The sequence below is a fragment of the Cyprinus carpio genome, chromosome B20, assembly GCF_018340385.1.
Source record: "Cyprinus carpio isolate SPL01 chromosome B20, ASM1834038v1, whole genome shotgun sequence".
NCBI lineage: Eukaryota > Metazoa > Chordata > Actinopteri > Cypriniformes > Cyprinidae > Cyprinus > Cyprinus carpio.
Window position 1 is genome coordinate 26,105,659 of NC_056616.1, and position 24,420 is coordinate 26,130,078.

General features: G+C 37.9%; 1 long non-coding RNA gene across 1 annotated transcript; it reads left to right on the top strand.

Annotated features, from left to right (window-relative positions):
- Positions 1-1,089: 1,089 nt before the first annotated feature.
- LOC122141117 lies at positions 1,090-16,420 on the top strand. Its single transcript, XR_006157548.1, has 3 exons — positions 1,090-1,544; positions 12,046-12,096; positions 14,512-16,420. It is a non-coding gene; the product is annotated as an uncharacterized LOC122141117 (long non-coding RNA).
- Positions 16,421-24,420: the final 8,000 nt, after the last annotated feature.

Here is a 24,420-nt window from a genome sequence, read left to right on the forward strand (position 1 = left end):
AAAAGGCTTAAAAAAAACATACAAAACGGTGTTTTATGAAATTCTAAAATTGGCAGTAGTTTTCTGTAAGGGGTAGGTTTAGGTGTACGGTTAGTGTAGGGTGATAGAAAATAAAGTTTGTACAGTATAAAAACCATAACGCCTATGGCTAGTCCCCATAAACCACAAATGCAAGAGTGTGTGTTAGGGTGACCAGACAATACGAGACGGGCGGGGGAGTGGTGCATGAAATAATACCATGATATGAGAAATTTTATTTCATGATATCTAAATTTGACAGCTATGTGTGTGTGTGTATATGACAGTTAAGGCCAAAGGAGAACTGATCGCAAAACCGGGCGGCCGAGAGAGCGTTTCTGTTGTGGGTCATTCAGCGTGATTCCGCCTTTCCTGTCTTCACTTACTTCAAGTTAATCGATAACGAATTGTGATTGGATGGTAATTTTGTTCTACAACAAGCTTAGTTACCTTTGATTAGGCTGTTCTCGCGTGACAGAACACTTCTACTACTCGCCCTGATCCCTCAGTTGTAAAGAAATTTTGAAATAGCCTACGGGACAAAACATGATTTTTTTCAAAATAAGTCGGGACACTAAAAATAGAGCTGAAATATGGGACATCTGGTCACCCTAGTGTGTGTGTGTGTGTGTGTGTGTGTGTGTGTGGAGATGAGTCATTTTGAAAAAAACAAATTGTTTTTGCTTTTTTGTAAGTCTCTTAAATTGACTAAAACTGTTTTTAATAAAGTTCATTCTCTAGTATCTTTCAACAAATTTACTTGCATTAATTGCATATATTAGTTATTTGCATATAGGCTATTTCATTATATTTAATATATTCAGTCTTATTTTATAGATCATTTTCAGTTCCCTAATTATAGTCTTAAATAATATTAGCCTGTATCCAGTTTCTTTCGTAAGAATGGGTGCAGCCATTTGTAAATTTTATGGGTCTGGCTTCCAGTCTCATTTGCATCCAGCTATTTTTTGCTGTACAAAACAGCTCGTTTTGCTGCTTGATATTGCCGATTGGTGTCTTACCATATTATTTTGACAACTTTGTTGATAGTTTTGTTTATATTTCTAACCAGTTAAGAAATGTGCATATCAGGGAATAATTAGGCTAAAGTAATAATGTTTTGTCAAAAAACTTTTCAACAAGAAATTTATCTTTTGTGTAACTATTTTGAACTGCAGTTTAGGAAATTCTGTATCCTGTAATTGTGATTTAGTTATTGGAATTGTGATTTATTGTTATTGATTGATTGTACTCTTGAACTAGGTCCCACTGTTAAAACAGCGAAACCAGTTTGGAAGTGCTGGAGGTCTGCAGTTCATAAAGTAACCACAAGGTAGCAGTATAAACTTGTGCGAGTCCGATTCTTATTCACAGCTGTTTCATGAACGCTCTGGTGACTGTAGCATCTCTGCATTTACTCCCCATGTGCGTGCAACTGAAGCTTAAGAAAGCACCTGTTTTTTATTAGAGCGGTAATCCAACTCCAGTCCCTCTTAAGGAAGCAGAGGAGAGATAGAGGTGAAAGGGTGAGTGATGCAAACACTGTGGGCCAGGCGCATATTTGGTGGAAGTGTGTTTTTGCTTAAAGACCAGATCGCAATCTAATTGTTTGTTATTCAAGGCAAACAAACCGGTGCACATGCACCTTGATGGTGGTGTAGGTTAAGGCTTGAGAAATGAAAAAGAAACATGTGAACGGAGGAATGTGTGCAGAATACAGTCATGTCCTTGTCGTTTCGCATAGGCATCCACGTGGTGCGCAAACCACAAATGATTCCATCGCGAAAGTCACCGTCCTCCAACCAGATTTACAGCTATTTTTGACCAATGTTAGACGGTAAATCACTGCGACTGTCCAAATGGTCGCTCGTGGCTGTTTGCGGGCCCTGTTCGCTCTTTTTGCCATCCACAGAGGGAGCAGTGTGCATTTGTGAAAAGAGTAACCTTACGCTGACCTGTGGAACACACTTCACCAATTAGCAGCCTTACTACAGGATCAACTGGAATTGAAAACATTCACTGACGAGACTGCCGTGCATCACAATGGTCCATTCATGAAAGCCACGGCCGCTGCCTTTTTTCCCCTCATTCTTTCTTTCATTCTTTCCTTTTTTATGAATGCATCTAGAACCTGACCTTTCTCTCGCACGCAGCTTAGGCCGGCTTTATGAGTCAGGCTCGAGGTTTGGAGAGGTTTAACGCTTGGCGCTGGTACAGTCCACCCTGGTTTTGCACCTGAGATGCCACACTCTGCCATTTGGTCAGTGACGATGTACTCTGGCCACAATTTAAAAAAAAAAAAATAAATAAAACAATGTGCCGGGGAGTTTTGGCATCAGTTTGAATAATACACAGTAAACGTCAGCCCCTTGACATTTAAAGACCCCATGAAATCAGAATTAGAGTTTTGTGGCTGTTATTCCATAGCTTTGAGGCCGTCAGCTTGAGCTTTTTACAGACTTTGTCTTCTAGAAAACAAACCCAAATTTAAGACTCATCCTGCACTATACAAAAAAAATAAAAATTTGTCTTTCCTGTTAATACCACCAGTGCAAATTGCAAAACATGTTTGTGGTTGTGACGCAGCTTAAACCTAATAATGGCATGTTTTGTCCATCCCAAACTTCCACATTTTATAGGAAATATTGGGGGTTTAAAGGTGTTGAGGTTGATGGTTTTGATAACTTCTGCCGTCCTGCTAATTTCAACTGCACTTTTTTTTCAGACATGTAAGTAAACCCTGATGTCAGCAAATACTCATGATTGAGAGTGTTTATGATTTGTATTTGCTATCTAAACAGATGTGGGGGGATATGGCAAGAAAATCTGATGGTTATGGTAAGGATACATGATATATCAGTACCATATTGGGTTCAAAAATTAGTGAAAGTTGTGACATTTGCCAAGTATGGTAACCCATACTTGGAATTGGTTCTCTGCATTTAACCCATCCAAGTGCACACACACAGCAGTGAGAAGTGAACACACCGTGAACACACACCCAGAGCAGTGGGCAGCTATATATCCAGCGCCCGGGGAGCAACTGGGGATTCAGTGCCTTGCTCAATGGTTAGTGAGCGTGGAAGAGAGCGCTGTTCGTTCGTTCACTCCCTCCCACTTACAACTCCTGCCAGCACTAAGATTCGAACCTGCGACCTTCGGGTTACAAGTCCAACTCTCTAACCATTAAGCCTCAGCTGCCCCCTAGAAGATGACCCTTCGCCCAAACAGAGTGTTTTTTTTTTTTATGTATTGTATCACCAATATTGGAAAGACAATACTGTTCAAAAAGTTTGAGGTGAGTAAAAAAAATTAAATAAATTAATACTTTTAATTCAGAAAGGGCACATTAAATTGATAAAATTTGACAATAAGACATTTTTGATGTTACAAAATATTTCTATTTCAAACAAATGCTGTACTTTTGAACTTCTATTCATCAAAGCATCTTAAATATATGACTGTTTCCACAAAAATATTAAGCAGCACAACTTTTTTCAACATTAATAATAAAAAGAAATGCTTCTTGAGAAGCAAATCAGCATATTAGAATGATTTCTGAAGGATCATGTAACATTGAAGACTGCCTAATTTCTCTTGTAGCATTTAAAACTGATTGATTTTAGTTTTTAGTGTATGTAGACAACGTAAGAAGAATCAATTATTTTTTTTATTTTTTTTTTATTTTATTTTTTTCCTTAACATGAAAATAATTCATGGTCAGTCCGATTTTTTTTCTATTGTGCATCCCTAGTTTACTGTTGGTCTGAATAAAGACTCAGATGTGCTTTTTTTTGTTGTTGTTTTTTTTTGGCAGATTGCCTATTAAATGATGATAGAAAATATCTGTAATGTATATAGATATTTAAGTATGACAGTTATTGGACTGGAGGTCTCTGTGTCCGTGTGTTGACCCTCTATAAATGGCCTTTCTGTTTCCATAATTAATTGTTTATTTGTAAGGGTGGGACCTTTGTCGGTTCATTAAAGAGACATTGGCAAGCCCATGTCTTTGCTTGTAGATCTTTCCATCAGAGCTTATGAAACCGTTACTGAGGCCAGGTGTATCTTAAAAAACAGAAAGTTACACACACATTCATGCACGTCACCATCTCCCTCCCCTACATGCACTTACACACACAACATAAACACACACAAGATTCAGGGAAAAAGAAGAAATCCAAAAGCTGCATGCATTTTCAATTAACTCCATCCGCTCGCAGATCTTAACTTTCCATCAAAATCAGCCAAGTCCCATAGCCTCCGCTCACATGGAACCATCTGATATAAATATAACTTTGCAGCTTGTCAGGTTAGAAAGCAATAAATACGACTTGTCGTATGCAAAAACCGGCCATACCTTTCTACTCTGCCTTTAAACGTATAGAGCAGCTCTGGGAAGGGATATCATGTTGAATTATCACAGCTACTGTTTAGCAGCTTACAGTACAGAATGTAGCTGCTAGTGTTTTATATTTCTGGGGCCCAGAAACGTGAACGATATGGATGAATAGGCCCATATGGTTTGATGGAGGTAATCTGCCAGATAGATTGCGGTTTCTCCCTCCTGTAGACATCTCCCCACTGTGAGCTATGCACATTTAGAGTGTGCTGGAGATAAATAAAATTAAATGTATTTTGCGATCTGACAGTATAGGGTCTGGCCGCTCATAAGCCATAAAAGCCAAGCTAATAGTTTATCAACACATGTGTTGCGCCGGATGTCGTCTAAACACAAAAACAGTCCTGGGTGTTAAGAGGGAGTGATATTATTTCAGTTGACGCAGTGCATCTGTCAGAATTGTCATCAAGGTTGTGATTAATTCAGACTTGGTCTCAGCCCGCAGTCTGATTTGCACACAAAAATATAAAGAGCTGGTTGAATTTATCAGGTCAGTCTGATAGGTTGTGTTTTCAAGGTACCAGGTTGATAAACCAAGCACTTTTGAGGAAGATTTAGCTACTGGATTTGTCAAAGTTTTCCAGGTTGGTTGCATCAAATCATTGTTTTGAAGTTTTCAAGGCATTTAGCGAGTAAATTACATATTGATAATGATTTCTGAAGGATCATGTGATTGAAGACTGGCGTAATGCCTGCTGAAAATTAAGCTTTACTTCACAGAAATAAATTACATTTTAAAATATATTAAAATAGAAAACAGTTATTTTATATTATAATAATATTTCACATTTTTAATGTTTTTATTGTATTTTTAATCAAAGAAATGCAGCCCTAGTCAACATAAAAGACTTATTTCAAAAACATTTAAAAAATCTTACTGACCCCAAACTGCAGTGTAGCTCTCTTTTGCCATCATCAAACACTCGCTCAAAAAACTCTCGGAATCCCTTTTATCCAGCAAATAACATGAACATGAGCATAAATATATATTCTACTTGGGTTTTGAAGGGATTTCTGTGAAATAATCATTACTTTGGTCAAATAGAAATTCAGTCTACACAGATTTTTGCTCATTTCTCTTGTGTTTTTACATTGTGAAATCGTATAAGATAATTTATACAAAAACCTATGATCCAAATGTTAACTTAACCATAAAAAGGCCAACACCAAACCCAGCTATGATTATTGTAGGAAAAAAACTTTAAAAAGGAGTACATTTTTGTACAATCCAAGTCGTATGATATGATACGCTTTTGCCATCTTAAATGTAATATTGAGGGGGATTTTTTTGTTTAATATTTCAGTTTTTCACATTAGTATTGGGAATCAACTATTTCAGATCAACTCAGTCCTTAAAAACATGTAAAAGCAACACAAAACTGTTTTTTTTTTTCTGTTTTGTTTTTTTACGTTAGCTAGACAGTCTCATCATAAGTAGGCAGTTCTTGACCAGACCAGACTTCATCCAGATAGTCTCATTACATGCTCAAACAGTGAAAATAAACACTAAGTTGGAGTCCCCATGTAAAATAGCCACCATCTTTTAACCGAACAGCCCTGCCATTTACATTAAGTGGCACCTGTAATAAGGCCCAGTGCATTTAGGTCCACTAAAAGGTTGCTTGGTTCAGTTTCAGGCGCTGTGCCAGGCGAGGAGCCCTGGCAGCGCTGCAAGCTTGGATATTTAGGCTGTAAGAGCACCAGGTGAGTAATAGGGCAGAAAAGGCTTGACGTTTATGCCAGCGACTTGTGAAAGGATGTCATTTTGCCTCATGCAAATTTCCGCGCCGTTTGCTAGTATCAGCTGAGGCATATTAGTGTTATCGTTGGCACTCATGCAGGAGGAGAGACATATTGAAAATTTCGAAAAGGTCTCACAAAACTCTTACGGGATTACCTTACAGACACTTTCCACGGTTGAGAGACGCTGAATGGGAGCATTGTATTGTGGGACTCAACCCAGGAAAGTAAACTTTGTCAGGACCCAGTTCATTAGCACCTAGTTTTATGTTTGAAGCGTGTCGTTTAGACGGGGCTTACAGGGGAAACCCCGCTTGAGCATTTACACGTATATGTTCACGATGGCCCAGACCATACAGGGGATTTCCAGTGCAAATTGTTCCAGAGTGTACAAAACTCTCAATGGGCATTTAGAGAGTTATCTGTGGGTGAAACTTCATATTTAGTGAGTTTTAAGCTCTTCCTATGACAGGACATTGTGCTTTTATGTCTTTTTCTTTCCTTACCGTCTTTTTTCCCTTTGCAAACATGCATAGTTTCCTCTCTCTGTTTTATACAACGGTAAATCAGAAGCATCCCAAACAAGGGATACCCCTCTGTTACCCACAACTGGAAAAAAAGAATGTTCTGTTTGGGATGACGGAGTGAATGAGAGATGGTCAGATTAAAGAGAAGCTTGTTTGCACCTGTTTTCCGACTTCAGAAGAGCAAATGTTTAGAGTTTCCAGTTTGACTTTTCCATTCGCTTATTCATTTACATTGCGCGTTTCTAACTTTACTCGACGCCAGATTGGACAGACGTCACAGGCAACCTCGTATTTACGTGTCAATCCTATAATCTGCTTTTAAAATGAGCATAATTATGTGTATGAGAGCTCGCTCACTGGGTGTAAGTTTCCAAAACCAATAATTCTTGGACATCAACTGTCATGTGGGCAGGTATCACAATGCATCGGGTCTCCTGAACGCTTACGAATGGCACTGTGGAGGCCGGTACTTAATTTAAATTGAACCTTAAACCTTAAATAGGAGGTTTTAAAGCTGCTTAGAAATAGAAAATCTGAGACAGATTGTTTGAAATATGAATTATAGAACAGGATGGGTATTGATGATTTGCATTAAGACTAGCATGATAGGCCAAGATTTTTACCAATCAGATTTAGAAGATGTAAGTCAGCTGTGCTACTGTATATGCTTTTTTCTGTATTATTACTAATAATAAGTATATTTGTCTAGCGCTTTTTACGATACACATCGTTGGAAAGTAACTTTACAGAAAATTAAGTTTCTACGATATTTAGTAGTAGCTTATCAGTGGTGACTGTCAGTTTATGTGCATATGGCAGAAATATATAATAATAATAATAATAATAATAATAACAACAATAATAATTTTCTATTATTTATATTTCTTTTTAATTATTCTTATATTAATACATTTAAATAATAATAAATTGCAATAAAATAATACTTTTTATAATACATTTTAATTAATTATAAAACCAATCTGGTTCTATGTGGTTCTTATGTTTTTGTTTTTGTTTTCAGTTTAAAAAGTAGAAATACATACATTTTAGTATCATTGATTTTAAATGTTCTTTGGCAATTAGCTGACATAAAATATATTTTTTTTAAATATAGCTATTTATTTTTAATTTCAATTAAGGTATTTATTTCAAGTAATTGTTTAAATGGTTTTAGTTTAGTTAATGAGAGAAACCCTGTTACAGGGTTAGTTGCTGCTATCCATAAAGTTTCATAGTCATAGGTCAAATCAGATTTGTCCTCTAATCCTTCCCAGTATAAAGAACATAGAACAGCTTTGTTCTAAATATCTTTTCCATGACTTGAGTCATTCAACAGGACCTCTGCGTTTCTTCCAAAGATCTGCTGAAATCGAGACAATCCTTTTTGTATGCTTCAAAACATGCAAGGTCTCCCAAATGCGGCTATTGTATTTCTTTTTTAATGCTGACGAATTTGGAGCGCACGACTCGATCGTTCTGGATTGAGTTCTGAACTGCAAATTTTGTTATATACAATGAATCTGATGGAAACCTGCTGTAAAATCACTCAAAAGGACCAGTCCGTCTGCATCACTGTTGTTTTTGTTTCCTCTTCTGGTCAGACAAAAATGCCATGTTGAGCAAAACCTACTCTCAGGATTTTTTTTTTTGGCGGGGGGTGGTGGGGGGGTTGTGTGGGTCAGCCTATTTGTACATGCTTAAACAAATTAGAGGAGCAGCTGTGCAACTTTGCTATCCATGCTGGCGTTGTGCGATTAAAAATATGCTCTGGTAAAAGCAAGCCTCTCTTCTCCCAAAATATATGGCTGTTTCTCTGGCTCTAAGGTCCTCGCCGTATTTACAATCAGCCTTTCCTTCACTCGGACCCTAGAGAGAAGGGAAAAAAAGCAGGAGTTTGGAGAACGAAAGAGAGAGAGAGAGAGAGAGACCACCAATGCAGATGTTTTCCAGACATGGAACATGCTGGATGCCAAGAGGCACCTGTTGAATTGCAGATGTGTTTTTTCATTTCCTCAGATATAATTGGGCAACACACATTGGCTTTTACAAAACAGGGTGTATAAACATCACATGCGTAAAGGAAATAACCTCAGACATGGTTTACGAAAATTTTGAAGACGATATGCATTGATGTGATTTCAGCCGAGCTGTTTTTACTGCTACGAAATGGCATGCACATGTCGAGAGGTGACACGAAGTGGCGTGACGCTTTTCATGCCATGTTTATGACACAGCTGTGTGAATCAAACTCGCAGGGCGTCAACTGAGGTGTTTCCCAAACTTTCCTCAACATTTCCAGATTTATAGCGCTCTCTCTCGCTTGCTCGTTTTCTCTCTCTCCAGGAGACCCGACAAGCCTCTCAACACAGGAAGCTCTAAGTCCTGTTTTGGGTCGCGGTGAAGATGCAGCAGGTCCACATCAACACAGAGACACAGGCGGCCTCTGTGACGGCCAGCTGCATGTCTGGAATAGAAGTCATCTAATTACGTGGAAAAGATGGCAACCGACCGCCAGCAAACAAACAGAGTCCCTCTCACCTGTTGCATGACCTACTTCATGATGGAAAATACCGCTGGGTTGCTATAAAGCACCTTATTTTATGGACCGAAGATGGTTTATTTTGGTTATACAATTTGGAACTTAAAGGAGACTGTATAGTAAATCAGCCTTCATCCTAGATATGCAGAAAACTGTCATATGTGCAGGCTTTTGAGGTCCATCTTCTCTTGGCCTAACATACTATTTGAAGGCGTCTGCTTTCAGGTTTTCTTCAAGGATAGAAGGTTAAAGGAACTATTCAAGCACCTGTAAAGCCCAACAAAGACTTTTAGCTCTGAATGAAATCAGTTCTTTGTGGATACAATCGAAAATTGGTAACACTTAAAGCCTAAAATATTATGAAAGACGTTTTAATGTATTAATTATGCTTTGTAAGGTACATTAAAATGCATTGTATGATCTTGTGAATAATTGTAACTAAGTTATAACACATTATAATACTTTTTTTTATTTTTACCCCTTTAGAAAGTATGATGGATTAAAATACTTGGCAAACAAACCTTCAAATATTATAATGCATTTTACTAGTGCTGTCAAACAATTAATTGCGATTAATCACATCCCAAATTAAAGTTTTTGTTTACATACTGTATGTGTATTGTGTTTATTTATTATGTATATATAAATGCACACACGTAAAGTATATATTTTACAAATATTTATATGTATATACATTTATATATTTGGATTATTATTATATATATTATATATATAAATATATTTAATAAATAAACAGCATATTTTTCTTAAATATTTACAGGTCCTTCTCAAAAAATTAGCATATTGTGATAAAAGTTCATTATTTTCCATAATGTAATGATAAAAATTAAACTTTCATATATTTTAGATTCATTGCACACCAACTGAAATATTTCAGGTCTTTTATTGTTTTAATACTGATGATTTTGGCATACAGCTCATGAAAACCCAAAATTCCTATCTCAAAAAATTAGCATATTTCATCCGACCAATAAAAGAAATAGTGTTTTTAATACAAAAAAAAGTCAACCTTCAAATAATTATGTTCAGTTATGCACTCAATACTTGGTCGGGAATCCTTTTGCAGAAATGACTGCTTCAATGCGGCGTGGCATGGAGGCAATCAGCCTGTGGCACTGCTGAGGTGTTATGGAGGCCCAGGATGCTTCGATAGCGGCCTTAAGCTCATCCAGAGTGTTGGGTCTTGCATCTCTCAACTTTCTCTTCACAATATCCCACAGATTCTCTATGGGGTTCAGGTCAGGAGAGTTGGCAGGCCAATTGAGCACAGTAATACCATGGTCAGTAAACCATTAACCAGTGGTTTTGGCACTGTGAGCAGGTGCCATGTCGTGCTGAAAAACGAAATCTTCATCTCCATAAAGCTTTTCAGCAGATGGAAGCATGAAGTGCTCCAAAATCTCCTGATAGCTAGCTGCATTGACCCTGCCCTTGATAAAACACAGTGGACCAACACCAGCAGCTGACATGGCACCCCAGACCATCACTGACTGTGGGTACTTGACACTGGACTTCAGGCATTTTGGCATTTCCTTCTCCCCAGTCTTCCTCCAGACTCTGGCACCTTGATTTCCGAATGACATGCAAAATTTGCTTTCATCCGAAAAAAAAAAAAGTACTTTGGACCACTGAGCAACAGTCCAGTGCTGCTTCTCTGTAGCCCAGGTCAGGCGCTTCTGCCGCTGTTTCTGGTTCAAAAGTACACGCCTGTGCACGGTGGCTCTGGATGTTTCTACTCCAGACTCAGTCCACTGCTTCAGCAGGTCCCACAAGGTCTGGAATCGGTCCTTCTCCACAATCTTCCTCAGGGTCCGGTCACCTCTTCTCGTTGTGCAGCGTTTTTTTGCCACACTTTTTCCTTCCCCACAGACTTCCCACTGAGGTGCCTTGATACAGCACTCTGGGAACAGCCTATTCGTTCAGAAATTTCTTTCTGTGTCTTACCCTCTCGCTTGAGGGTGTCAGTGATGACCTTCTGGACAGCAGTCAGGTCGGCAGTCTTACCCATGATTGCGGTTTTGAGTAATGAACCAGGCTGGGAGTTTTTAAAAGCCTCAGGAATCTTTTGCAGGTGTTTAGAGTTAATTAGTTGATTCAGATGATTAGGTTAATAGCTGGTTTAGAGAACCTTTTCATGATATGCTAATTTTTTGAGATAGGAATTTTGGGTTTTCATGAGCTGTATGCCAAAATCATCAGTATTAAAACAATAAAAGACCTGAAATATTTCAGTTGGTGTGCAACGAATCTAAAATATATGAAAGTTTAATTTTTATCATTACATTATGGAAAATAATGAACTTTTATCACAAAATGCTAATTTTTTGAGAAGGACCTGTACATGCATGTGTTTGTATTTATATATACATAAGAAATGTACACAGTACACACTCATATTTTGTAAACAAAAACTTTTATTTTGGATGTGATTAATTGTGATTGTGCATCGTGCATAATAATACATTTCAGCTGATTCATTCAACAACACTGATTCAGTCATTACTTTAGGAGCAAGTCATTCAAACTTATATTATAGTAAACATATATACACAATACAACTTTTTTGTTATTCTTTCTCCAGGTTTCGTTGTTACACCAGTAAGTGGTGAGAAGTGACAGTTTTTATGAGCGAGTCATTGAACAACACTGATTCATTTATGATTTTACGAGTGAGGCACTGAGTCATTCACTTAACCAATTCACTTAACCAGAGTCATTTCCACAACTTATTTGTTCAAAAACATTGGTTGATCTATCTATCTATCTATCTATCTATTCATTTCATATTCTTTTTGCAGAAATATATAGCTGCTGGAAGAAAAAAATACAGTATTTGCAGCACCATGGGGGTGAGTAAATGTTGGCAAAATCTATATTTTTGAGTGTACTCAAAATCTCATTAAAATAACTTTTCTGTAAAATTTAGAGAGTGAAACAAGTCATTCATGAAAGACAAGAGCAAAGTCTTACAAGAAGGTTACAACAGTACATTATCATGGCAAGGTGTATGGCAAAGCTCAGCTGTCAGTCATCTCTTCGGCCCATAACTCTGTGTGTCAGAGGAATGCATAAGTGCCCATGCCGCCAACCTGCACGGAGCTCAGTGTGGAAATGTAGGCCACACTGCAAATATTTGGCTTGGATTGAGAAATTGAATTATACTGGCACGGAAAGCCAAGAAATAAAAAAGAGCAACCTTGGGAACCATTATGCAAAGTGAATGGAGGCTTCAAACCAAGTGCTACTGGTTTTCATTTGGACAGGAAAAAATCCCTCAGTCGCAAAACCAATCTGCCTAAATAAACGCTTCCCCAAATCTATCTTTGCCTTGGGAGTAAGCTGTTGGGTCCGGAGTGCCTCGGGTAGTTCATTTGGGTTCTTTACTCCAGACGTCTTAAGATTTCATCTGCATTTTGCTCAGTTTTTTTGTCAGTGGCCCATGTATGGTTACGGTAAGAACTGCAGACTGAACCAGCATGTAGTTATGCTTTTGTGATGGTCTGATACAGGTGACAAAACATAAAAGCTGTTAGAAAGGAAAAGCAATTAAGTTACAGTAGACCAGCTCTCAAAACTAGGAGCAAATTGGGAGTAAAGCAAGGAAAAAAGTCTTGTGCTGGTCGCTTTAGCATCTCCTTTGGGTCGTTTGGCTCTTGAAATGTTTCCTGCAATGAACAAAACAGATAACGTTTCTGCAGAGTTGCTGTAACATATCGCACACCGGATCTGCAAGTGCACGTGTGTGTGGTACACTGTTTCTGTGATATATTTTGCAGTGAACTCAAGAGTGCTGCAGTGTTGACGTATTTTTATAGGCCAACCCGGAAGTTTGCTTCACCCTGGTTCCCTCAACCAAAACCCAGTGGGATTTTTTTCATTAGCTTTTGGATTATTACAGAAAATATGCTCTGTGACCATTAAAGTCTTATGATTCTTAAGCTTTCTGTTCATCATTATAATCTTCACAGTGAAGCCTAAATACAGTAGTCAGACGTAAAAAGCCATGGTTGCATGACTTAAATACAACCAACAACTTCCAACAACTCTTTCATTCTTTATTTAAAACACATTTTCCCTGAAAGTTTGAGTTAAAATAGCATGCAAGAGTGTGATTTTGAACAAGCAACTAGTGTGCAGATGAGTTTACCTGACCGGCGTGATGTTGTTTAATGCCCCCGACAACCACTTTTAGCCACTTTTTAGCAACTGCCTTTTTCAAGATCATTACAAGCTTTAAAAATCCTCAAGATTAGTGATGTATTTTATGTCATAGAATAAAACATAAAAATATCCTGAGGATACAGGCCTTATTTCAGACATTTAACTATAGATCATTGCATTCTGAATGATTGAACCAGAAGTGCTAAAAATACATATCTTTTTGCAGTTCTACAGCTTGAATAAAGCCTATCCTTTAGCTTTGTGCAGTTATATATTTTTTTTTTAAAACACCAACTTTCAAACTCATCACCTTCAACTTATATGTTAAAAAATGCAAAAACATCTTGTTCTATACTTTATGAAGTGCAAAGTCATGCATTCAGACATCCCTGTTGTTCAAACAGTAGAGCATAGGTTCAGTTCCCAAGGAATGAATGATACAAAATGTGTATTGCTCATGTATTTGATGTTGTACACTAAAAAATGAAAATATATCAAGCTTATGTTCACCACAGACCTTATTTCAGGCATTTAACCAATTCAAAACCATGCATTGACTTCGGAATGATGTTAAAACTGCTAAAATGCAAACTCGTTTCTGGGTCTTGGCCTACAAAAATACGTCATTCCTGCAGCACTCTATTTGGCCACAAAATAAGACCTTGTCGGAATCTGTAGCAATGCACGACTTACATTTTCCCTGCCCAAAGCGAAATAAAACCACATTGAGACAAAAATGCCAACACTTCTAGTAATTGACAGGCATTCCAACATGGCCGGCTGCGTAGAAGCACATGGCCTTGGAGCTTGCTTTGTTTGCTCACAGCTGAGGCACAGAAGAAAGGGAGGACCATCAGGAAAGGGCCAGCTTTGACAATTCCACACAAAGGCAGCACTGTTGTCTAACAGTGTCCAGTCTGTTTCAGTAAAGTTTGCACTGTTCCACAGGCACATTTCATGGAACAGTAAGCAAGCAAGGCCAGAAACAGGCCTATTGAGTAGGGTGATACCACTCCTAACCGGGCCAAACCAGGGCCTGGTTCTCCTCCCTTTGAAAAGGTCAGAGGCCTGTAATTGCCCAACAATCTTACTGTGTTTTGCAGGTGTTCATCCACAAAGTCACATGAGGACTGGGCTGGGAGAGGTTACTGGACTGTGGGAAGAGAGCGATCTGGGCTGCTTTTGAAGGACAACGCTGAGTGTTAGAAAAGATCTCAGCTGTTCATGGTGTCTTTTATTGCTCAGGAGTTGATCTTTAATAGCTCAGGAGATGTAATAAAGTTCTCATTTATGTTCAGTTTCAGCTGTCTCAGATGTTTCCTCTTTAGATTCCTCTGGAAAAAAGAACAATACACTGTGGACAAATGATTTTTGAAGTTGTAAATAAAAAGATTATAGGAGTATGTTTCATGTTTAATTCAATGTGCTACTTGCCATTTCTTTGTAATTATGAAATTTACTAGCAGTTTCTAAATGATAATTGTTTCAAAGTAAATCCTACACGATTTTTTTTCAGTAGAAAGACAGAACAGGTTTCCCCACACAGATTTTCAACAGATTCAAGTTCATCACACAAATTTGCACAGAACAGCTTGTTTTGAAAGTGACTCCTGTGTGAGCTGTGCTTTATGCATTGCTAAACCTATAGACAATGGGTTGTTTTTGACCACAAAATAAAGGTGGCTGCACTTTTAGTCTGCTAAAAACAGGTTTTGAGTGCAGACTCGTTTGCAACTCATTTGTTTTTGTTTTTTTCCCTGTACAGGCATACTGCCCCACGAAGGCAAAACGCAGTAACTACCCAATCAAAGTCAAAACTGAGCAGAATCTGGACTGTTAAGAGAATAGCACACTGAATACGGCAGGCAGACAACATACCATTCTAGGCAGCTTGAATAGTTTTCACAGCTTGAATAAAACCTACGTTAAATATAGAGAAATTGCTTAATGAATGTTACCCTTTTGAATTGAACATCTGCACAGTTTTTTAATGCACCAATCTGAAAACTCACTGCCTTCACTTTGTTTATTATTTAAGAAGTGCAAAAACTTTTTATATAAATTTCAGGTATTTCTGTTGCACAAACAGTAAAGCATGGCACTAGCAGCACCAATGTAATGGGTTTGATTCCCAAGGAATGCATGCACTGATAAAAAAAATAAATAATAATAAATGCATACCTTGAATGCATTGTAAGTCGCTTTGGATAAAAGTGTCTGCCTATACATACATGTAAATGTATAGTCACTGATTCAGACTGCTACTTAGTGGGTGTTTAAAGTAGTACCTCACACTTTTGTATTGTTAATGTGATGAAAAATTGATCAATGATGTATATGCCACACACCCCAGATTTATCACTGTCTGTCAGCTGGTAGAGGAAGATTACTGAGGTTTTTCATAATTCAGGTAAGCCTCACTATTCATTATATATAAAACCTTTATTTTAAGAAAACACTGTGCCAGCCTGCAAAAAAAATGCATGAATTTGTTATGTACACAAATGCTTTATACATGTACACCATTTCCATCTCTGATAGGTCTAGAAAGTGTTATGACGTCGTCATGGCCACCCATCGCTATAGCTGTGTGTAGTTTTGAAAATGGCTGGCAAAAGGAAACGAGCAGACAGGACCAGAGTTCCCCACATCAGTCTCTCTGTCTCTGATAGGTGGTTTCCAGTTTCATAATGACAGACTGAGAGACTTGTATTAAAAGTCTCCCATGCCTCTTCGACTCTTTGACTTACGTCAGACTCAAAAATACATGCATTACAGCATTTCATTGGGAGACTCCGTCCTCATTATGTATGTTTCCAATGAGTGGCTAAACTAAGGAGTAAGGGCTGCCCAGTGGAAAATTATTGGTGAGATTTCCATTGCTCAGGAAACTTAATGGAGTTCTCAGTTATGTCTCATTTGTCTCAGTTCTCAGTTGTCTCAGATGTTTCTCATAAGAAATAAAAAAGAAATAAAAATAGAAACTTAGTGACATACTATGGAAGCCTATTTCTGCCACATAAGGAAAAGAATGATCATAATTATGAAATAAATACTAGAAATTATGACAAAATTGGAATTTCATAATGTCAGTTATGACCTATATGTCATAATTATGACTTTGTCATAATGTTAACTTTTTATCTAATAGTTAGGACTGTCATAATATTGACTATGACTTAATTATGACATAAGACAAAAACATTCTGACATAAAAAATTAGAAAGACATTAGAAAAAAAATTAGATCAAAGGTTTTTTTTTTTTTTTTTTTGCTTTTTAACTCATAATTATGAGTACCGTATTTTTTTTTTTTTTATGGCATAATTATGACTTTATCTAATAATGACTTGGTATTTCTTAATTTTAACTTATTTACTTTTTTTTTTTATATGAACATTCTGTAACAACATTGTTTAGTATAAAACTAAATAGGGAAACAAGCACACAGATGCCCAATGTTTTTTAATGTGCAGAAATGGGCTTTCATAACATAAGTTGTAAAATCTGATCATTCGGGCTTGGTAATATTCACTGAGAGATACTTAAGTCCATATTTAAATCTGAGCATAGCAATATTTTTTAATTATTTAATCTGCATGTAATGCATCTAGGAGCCATAATTGAGAAATATCATTTGTGATTTTTCTTTTTCTTAAGGCCATGCACTTTTTTTCAGTTTATCATTTACGTATTTGCACAGATTAGAAAATACAGTTAGCACATGCAATACTATTTTCACAAGTAACACAATTAATTCTGTGAGATGAGAATGTTTTTAAACAAAAATAAGCCTAGAAATATATATATTTTTTTAACTGAATATATCCTGTATCCCATACCTTCAGAGCCTCAGGGAACAGATCTCTACCTCAGAATTTAATTTAGCCCAAGCCACAAAATAAAACCAACACAGGCAATTATATACACATACATATATTTAGCTCTGTTTGAACAGATCTGCTCCATTCCCGCCGGTTTCTCAAGAAGTGTCCTGGAGGAAAGTAACACGAAATCAGTTTGGCTCAACACGCCATCATAACAAACACAACCTTGTTTATGGAAGTCTGCAAACGGGCTGGGCCCTCGGTTTTCTCCTCACTGGCAGCCCGAGTCACAATGACCTCATGGCAGCACCTGTTGCACAGTGCGCTGCCTTATAGGAAATGCCATGACCTTTAATGGCCCCTGACCTTTTGTAGCTAACATAAACTCATTATGCACCCCGAGCCTGAGGGAGGTCACTTCGGAGGCTTGGAGAAAGGGAACGCATCACCTAATCAGCACTCGCCGCTCTCGATTTGGAGCATGTAATTGGGTGCCGTCCTCCAACAAAAACCACCCCTCATTATCTCACACTTTCAAACGGGTCCCGCCGCTAGGTGGGCATGGAGACTGGCCCATCGGGGGTCTCGCATCCCATCCGAAGGAAATCTCAACCCGCACAAAGGCAGCCTTTGTCTACTGTCACTTAGCAGCAATTACAGCCCGTCAAAATAGTTTTTTTTTTTGGTCGCATCGACGTGTTAATGGGCCTAGGATTGGGTGTGAGGAGCAACCGGGTCTGTACACAGGGAGTGGGGTTCAGAGGTTAACAGAGGCCCTATGATGAGCTTTCCTTGCAGAAGGATGTAGAGAACAATGACGAGATAATGTGATACAATTAAGCGGACAGCTACTCGCTGTCCCAGATCAAAGCCGACACCGAGCTGGGACATGCCTGTCCGATCGGGTGTAGCGAACATCTAACAGCAGGGAGTCATTTGAACAGGCCGTAAAGTTGACGTCAATTCCATGTCAAGCATTTTGCCAGTATTTCATTTGGAGACTTTGTCCTCATAATACACGTTTCCATCGAGTGGCTGAACTGAGGAGAAAGGGGTGTCCAGGGGAAAATATTGTTGGCGATGTTTTGATTTCAATTCTTTAAATGGAATTGTCAGTTTTGATTTTTCAACTTAGAATTATGACTTAATGTGCCATAATTATGCCACAACTTATTGTATGACATATCTCCGAATTTTGATCTAGTCTCTTATAATTTTGATTTATATTTGTGATTTTTTTTTTGTCATAATTGTCTTTTATCTCATAAACGTCTTTTTATCTCATAATTTTGTCTTTATATGTCAGAATTATGACTTAGTATGTAATCATTTCAACTTATGTGATTTAACTTAGTATGTAATAATTATGACCTTTTGTCTCATAATTATCTTTTTGTCATTATTATCTTTTTATCTCATCATTTTGACATTTATTTCATTTTTTTTTCATTTAACAGCAGGAATTCATTTTAAAGAGACCTCAAGGCAATACACGCTCCAGCACAGTTGTGTGAGTTCACATATGGAGGAAGCGAATTAGGCCAAAGTGAAATAAAAAACATTCATCGAAAGTCTAGAAAATGCGTTTAAGCTGCCCGACTTAGGATGCACCTGAAACACAGCTCACAACAATGTTCCCTTCATGGCTGTGGCTCGGATTTCAAAGCTGTGAAACTCACAGCATGAAGATTAATGTGGGACTGTATCCTCTATTGATATAAGCTCCACCACATTAAGGAAAAACCTGGAACCTCTCAGAGATGAAAAGATTTCTGGCTGATGTTTACAGCCCAACTGGATGCTGTTTTCACATGCAAAATGAACGCTTTATCAGATTTTTGAATAACGCAGCCCACTAATCACACTGAGATTAAATCACTTCTGGTCCAAGTGTGGAGGTAAGTCACGGTTCATAGGAAACAACCGTTTTTTGTTATTGTTTCTGTTGCACGGGTGGGCGTACAAACCTTTGTGATTCATCATCCAGGCAATGTGTATGTCCTACTTAAGCCCTGAGCAAATAGGAAAACATGGATCATACGGACCATAAATACAGGTTTGGAAGAAGTCATGACTTTCTCTATAGCTACATTTACATGAACCCAAATGATCAGAATGATGGCTCAATGGGACTAAAACACCTTCATGTAAATACCTCAATTGATCCGACTGAGCTCATCTGAATGGATTTACAATCGTTTTGAATGCGACCTAAAAATATTAGGAATGTAACACATGATTTTTCTGAATCAGATTCAGAAATACTGTGCTCACATTTGCAGTGCCATGATGTGTGTTTGCATATGTTTTATGTCATGCAAACATGCATATGTTTATTGAAGTCCTGTGTCTTATGAACTGGTAGTAATGGGAGAAACCATTAGGGAGTCAAACTAATTTCTTCACAAAATCATTCACTGATTTGAAGCTCTTGAAATGCCACACTTTGGTTACACCTGCTGGCCAGAATGGTGTAAATGCAATGAAAACATGCTTAAAAACAGCTTTACAAACCAATTGCAAATGTTTTGAAAGTGTAATCTATTGAATGCATTTAACAAATCATCTAATAACGTTAAATATGAAGGGTCTGTATAATATGTCCTACAAGGACTAAATTGTAGAGCTTGTTTTATTTGTTTTATGGAAAACATGGTTAATCAGGCCAATACCAGACCATTAACTACAACTCTTCCACTTCATTATACAAAATCATAAAAAAAAAAAAAAAAAAAAAAAAAAGTGATCCAATTGCAGGTAAAAACCACTGATTCATGGGTTCACAGAGTACTAGCAGCAAACCATTAAAATTTCAAAACGCTTTGAATTATGCATGATGTAAAGAAGCCTTGTTTACTAAAATCACATGACTTTGGAAGTTTTGTATGTGCTCCAAATGACTAGTTTCATGAATCAGTGGATGAGACTGAAAATATACTAAACATTTTCTCAAAAAACAAATGTCTGCTTTCTTTTTGAATATGTCATCAAGGCAAAAACAGCAATTATGTGCCTTTGGTGACATTACTGCAATGGCTTTCACCAGTTCTGAACACGGTGAGTTTTGTTTGGAATGCATTAAACAAATATTAAAATAGATTTACGAATATATAAGAGAACCTTCAGAATCTGAAATCAGATTGGATACATTCCGATTGACGAAATGTAACATGTTAACATACTTTCTGTTTACATCCTCAGGATAAATACATGCCGCAACAGCCATATCAGATTTGTTTAATCTGCGAGGGGAGATCAAGGAAAGCGACGATTCCTCTTAAAAGCAAACCTTCATTAGGCTCAAAACGAGGAGCAGCGGAAGTTACAGGCGGGGTCGCCGAGGTTAATGCCGATCCAAGCGTCCTGACAGCACGTCTCCTGTGATTGAACAAGGTCATGCATTTGCTTTCACTGGACCTAATGAGCTCAAACAGATTTTGACTTTCTCTTCCCCTCTCTGCCAATCACAGGTCTCCCCTTTTCCCTGGAGATGACATTCCCGCTTGTTTTTCGTGGTGCATCACAGTGGGTGGGTTGAACTCTCCAGCTCTGAAGTCATGCGAGGAAGAGGTGGAGGAGATGGGCGTAGATGCGACACGGGGACGCTTTTATGACATCTTGCATCTGCGTGCTTGTTTCCCTATTTAGTTTGATACTAAACAGTGTTGTTACAGGATGTTCTAACTTTGAAAGTAAGACAAATGCAGGGCAGGCGGAGTAAAAGAAGGAGTTTGTTCTCCTCAAGCCGTGCCAACACACCTGCTACTATTCACTTCAGAGGAAATGGACACTCGCTGGATGAGAGGCTGCTGGCCAGGGGACAAAAACCACTGCAGCTCCAAATTAGAAACAGGAAGAAACGTGGGTAACGCTCCGATTAAAACCGTCTTTCCCACATGGACTCAATATACTCGAGCCCAGCTCCCTCTCTGGAAACCCAAAACCCCACAGCACTATTTTATATCACAGTCAACAAACACGCTCTGTTCGAACGCCGATGGCATTAGATTTCGCAGAGACGGTCAGCGATGTTTACAAACTCTGCAAATACGCTGCACTCTTACAGAGCACTTCAGTCGAGCTATATGATTAATGCTCTCCTGTGCCATGCACAGCCTTTTTGCTCTGATCTAAATATTTGGGGAAGTGTTAGTAAAACTGTCTCATAGAATGTTGCACAACTGTTTTACTGAACGAGTTATGGGATGTCCTGGTACGTTCTGTTACACTCAGAAAGGGTACTGACGTGTCCTGGAAATAATGACTAAAAGGAGGCATTTTCAGCTTTTTGTTTAGTCAATCCTTATCTCATGCCATCTATGAAGAGGCCCTTAAGGGGTGGGTAGGTTAAGATGGGAAGAGGAGCCAGATCTCATCTCGGAGCATTTATCGAATTATTATGTTGCCATTAATCTTGAATTTTTACCTGAAGATCAAATTTTGTGACATTTTATCTGAACATATATGTTTTCGTATGTAACTATTTGTTTATTTATTCATGAATTTTATTTCCATCCGTCCATTCTGAAAAGTCTATTCCACTACTTATTTTATTTATTGTTTGTGAAAATGGAAAGTTTTTTGTTTAATAATTATTTAATAATTTAAAATACAGTTAAATTCAATATTTTAAATAAAATATTTACAACAAAAACTAGAAAAACTTTAACTAAAATTACAATGAAAACGAAATAAAATCTGATTCAAAACATTAAAAAAGGAAAGAAAGACAATTCAATTCAGTTAATTGTCAAAACACGTAAATTTACTTAACTGCTTTAGTAAAAAACAAAAACAAAAAATAGGTTGACAGCTGGGATATGTTTATTCTGGGGAGCTTGTTTCTACCCCATTTCAACTAAATTACCAAATGTTCCCATTTTCATCACTGAATGTTTTGGATGATGTATTATCATGTTGTGCTAATCATCTCTAAATTGTTACAGTTTAACAGTAAATGAACATGGCATCTTCCCCCATCTTGCTCTACTTGTGGTGCACCTTTTACAGAATTCATTTGTTCCTTTAAAAACCTGCCTTTAACCAACATAGAACAGCCAAACACAAGATGACTCAAGAAGAGCTTGAGAATGTGCTTTAAGCCAGAGAGTCAGCGCTTGGCCCTAACCAAACATTCCCGTCCCCGTTCTCTCACACATCTGTACAGATATGTGATCTTTCAACTGTTCTGTCGAATAGATTCTGGTGTTCGTAATGCCCCACACTAACTTTCCCACAGCAGACTATTAGTGCTGCGCTGCTGTCAACAGGCAGCCGGCAGGGACAAATGGGGTGGAACCGAATGAAAGAGGAGACACGAAAAAAGCGATGCACCGAAAGGATGAATTAGGGGGGAAATGAATGCTGAAATATGCCCATTGCCCTTTTGCTTTCACCTACGACCTTTGACCCCCTGATACTTTCCTCCTCTTTGCCTGACGACTGTTCTCCGGCATTTCCTGCCCTCCTTGTGAAAATAGAGGTGTTGACTTGGAGACGTTGAGCCTTAGCGGCATGCATTGGAATGAATTATGCCGTCTTTATCAGGAAGGTATGCCGAGAAGAACCAAGTGCTAGAAAGAGCCTTAAAAATAAAGGTTTTTCGCAGCTGTTCCATAGAAGAAACCTTTTTGGTTCCTCAATCATTCAGTGAACAGATCTTAAAAGAACCACTTTTTCTTAGTGTGAAGAACATTTTTAATTATCAGAAGAACCATTTTTCAGTATAAAGAACCTTTTTTGATTCATTGGATGTTAAAAGTTCTTTTTGGAATCAGCCATGCCATTAAAGAACCTTTATTTTTGAGAGTGACTTTTAAAATGAAAAAGCATAAAAAAGAGTGCAAGCATGAAATGTTGCACATGAAACGAGCTTTACTCTTGGTAATAAATCACTTTTTGACTATAATGTGCTAGGATGCAGTCACTGATGGGGTGGGCTGAAGCGGAGCACTGGCACTCGTCTCCGCTTTATGATCTTATGGCCAGATGTTTATGTTCCATAGGCTGGTGTGGAAAACTGCCATGACATCAGCCAGAGGACAGCGGGATTCTGGGCCTGGGACAGGAAGTGACTCACAGGAAGTAAGCTGAGGTGAGGCAGGCAGAAGGCAATCCATCTCTTCTCCACACACACATACACACACAAACATACGGCTAAGTCTACCTCATCACAGCCACATGTAATGTAAGAGGCAGTTGCATGCAAAAGTTTTAAGAGCTTAAGCTGAGGAAGGAGATGGCATGCATTAAAAACTCAGAAATTTCACTCAAACAAATATTTAGGCCTAAATTTAAGATTTATGTACTTGAAATGCATATTGAACTTGGATTACAGTTTCAACATTAACACACTAATAAGCTTGATGTGATGCATATTTGTTAGTCATACATAAATGAAACATAATAGTAATAATAATAATGATACTAATAAACGTAACATGATTTACATACACAATACACAATACACAATCTCTTACATTTTAACTAAGTGGATATTGCTTGTTCCATATCTAGCCATATTTAGCACATTCATACTTTTTAACTGAATGAATTAAACTGTTTTTACACTGAACAGAAGTGGCTATCTATCTATCTATCTATCTATCTATCTATCTATCTATCTATCTATCTATATACTTCCAGATGATGTCTGAACAAGAAGCGTCATGCTAATTGGTTGGTATGGCATGACATTACTCATTCTCTGAAGCACATGGTAGAGTTGGGCTCAAACTGATCAACACTGACTGGTGGCATGAATCAGGCTGGGCTGGGATGCCTTGTGTCCCTGACCAGCATTGCCTGGTGCTTCATATGTAGCCTGTTACACTAATGGGAAACGTGTGAGGAGGGAATTAACGCCATACCACCCAGGGTAACGTACCCTGCCCGCCCTCCAAGGCCCTGCAGCTGGTTGCAACCCCATATTAATCCATTCTAGGCACCAGGTTCAAGACAAGGCTTTGCAGTTTGGCCACCAACGTTGAGGTGTGTGTGTGTGTCCTTACCAGGACTTTTTCAACACAAACTAGCCTGATTAGTCTGAATACACACTAAATGCGTTTACTTTTGAGAGAGAATCAACATGATATTGATACAGTCCTTGAGTGTAACTCATTTGCAGAGAAAACCTGGAGCAGATGTATCCAAAAAATCTTCAAAAACATTTTTTAAGCAATATAGC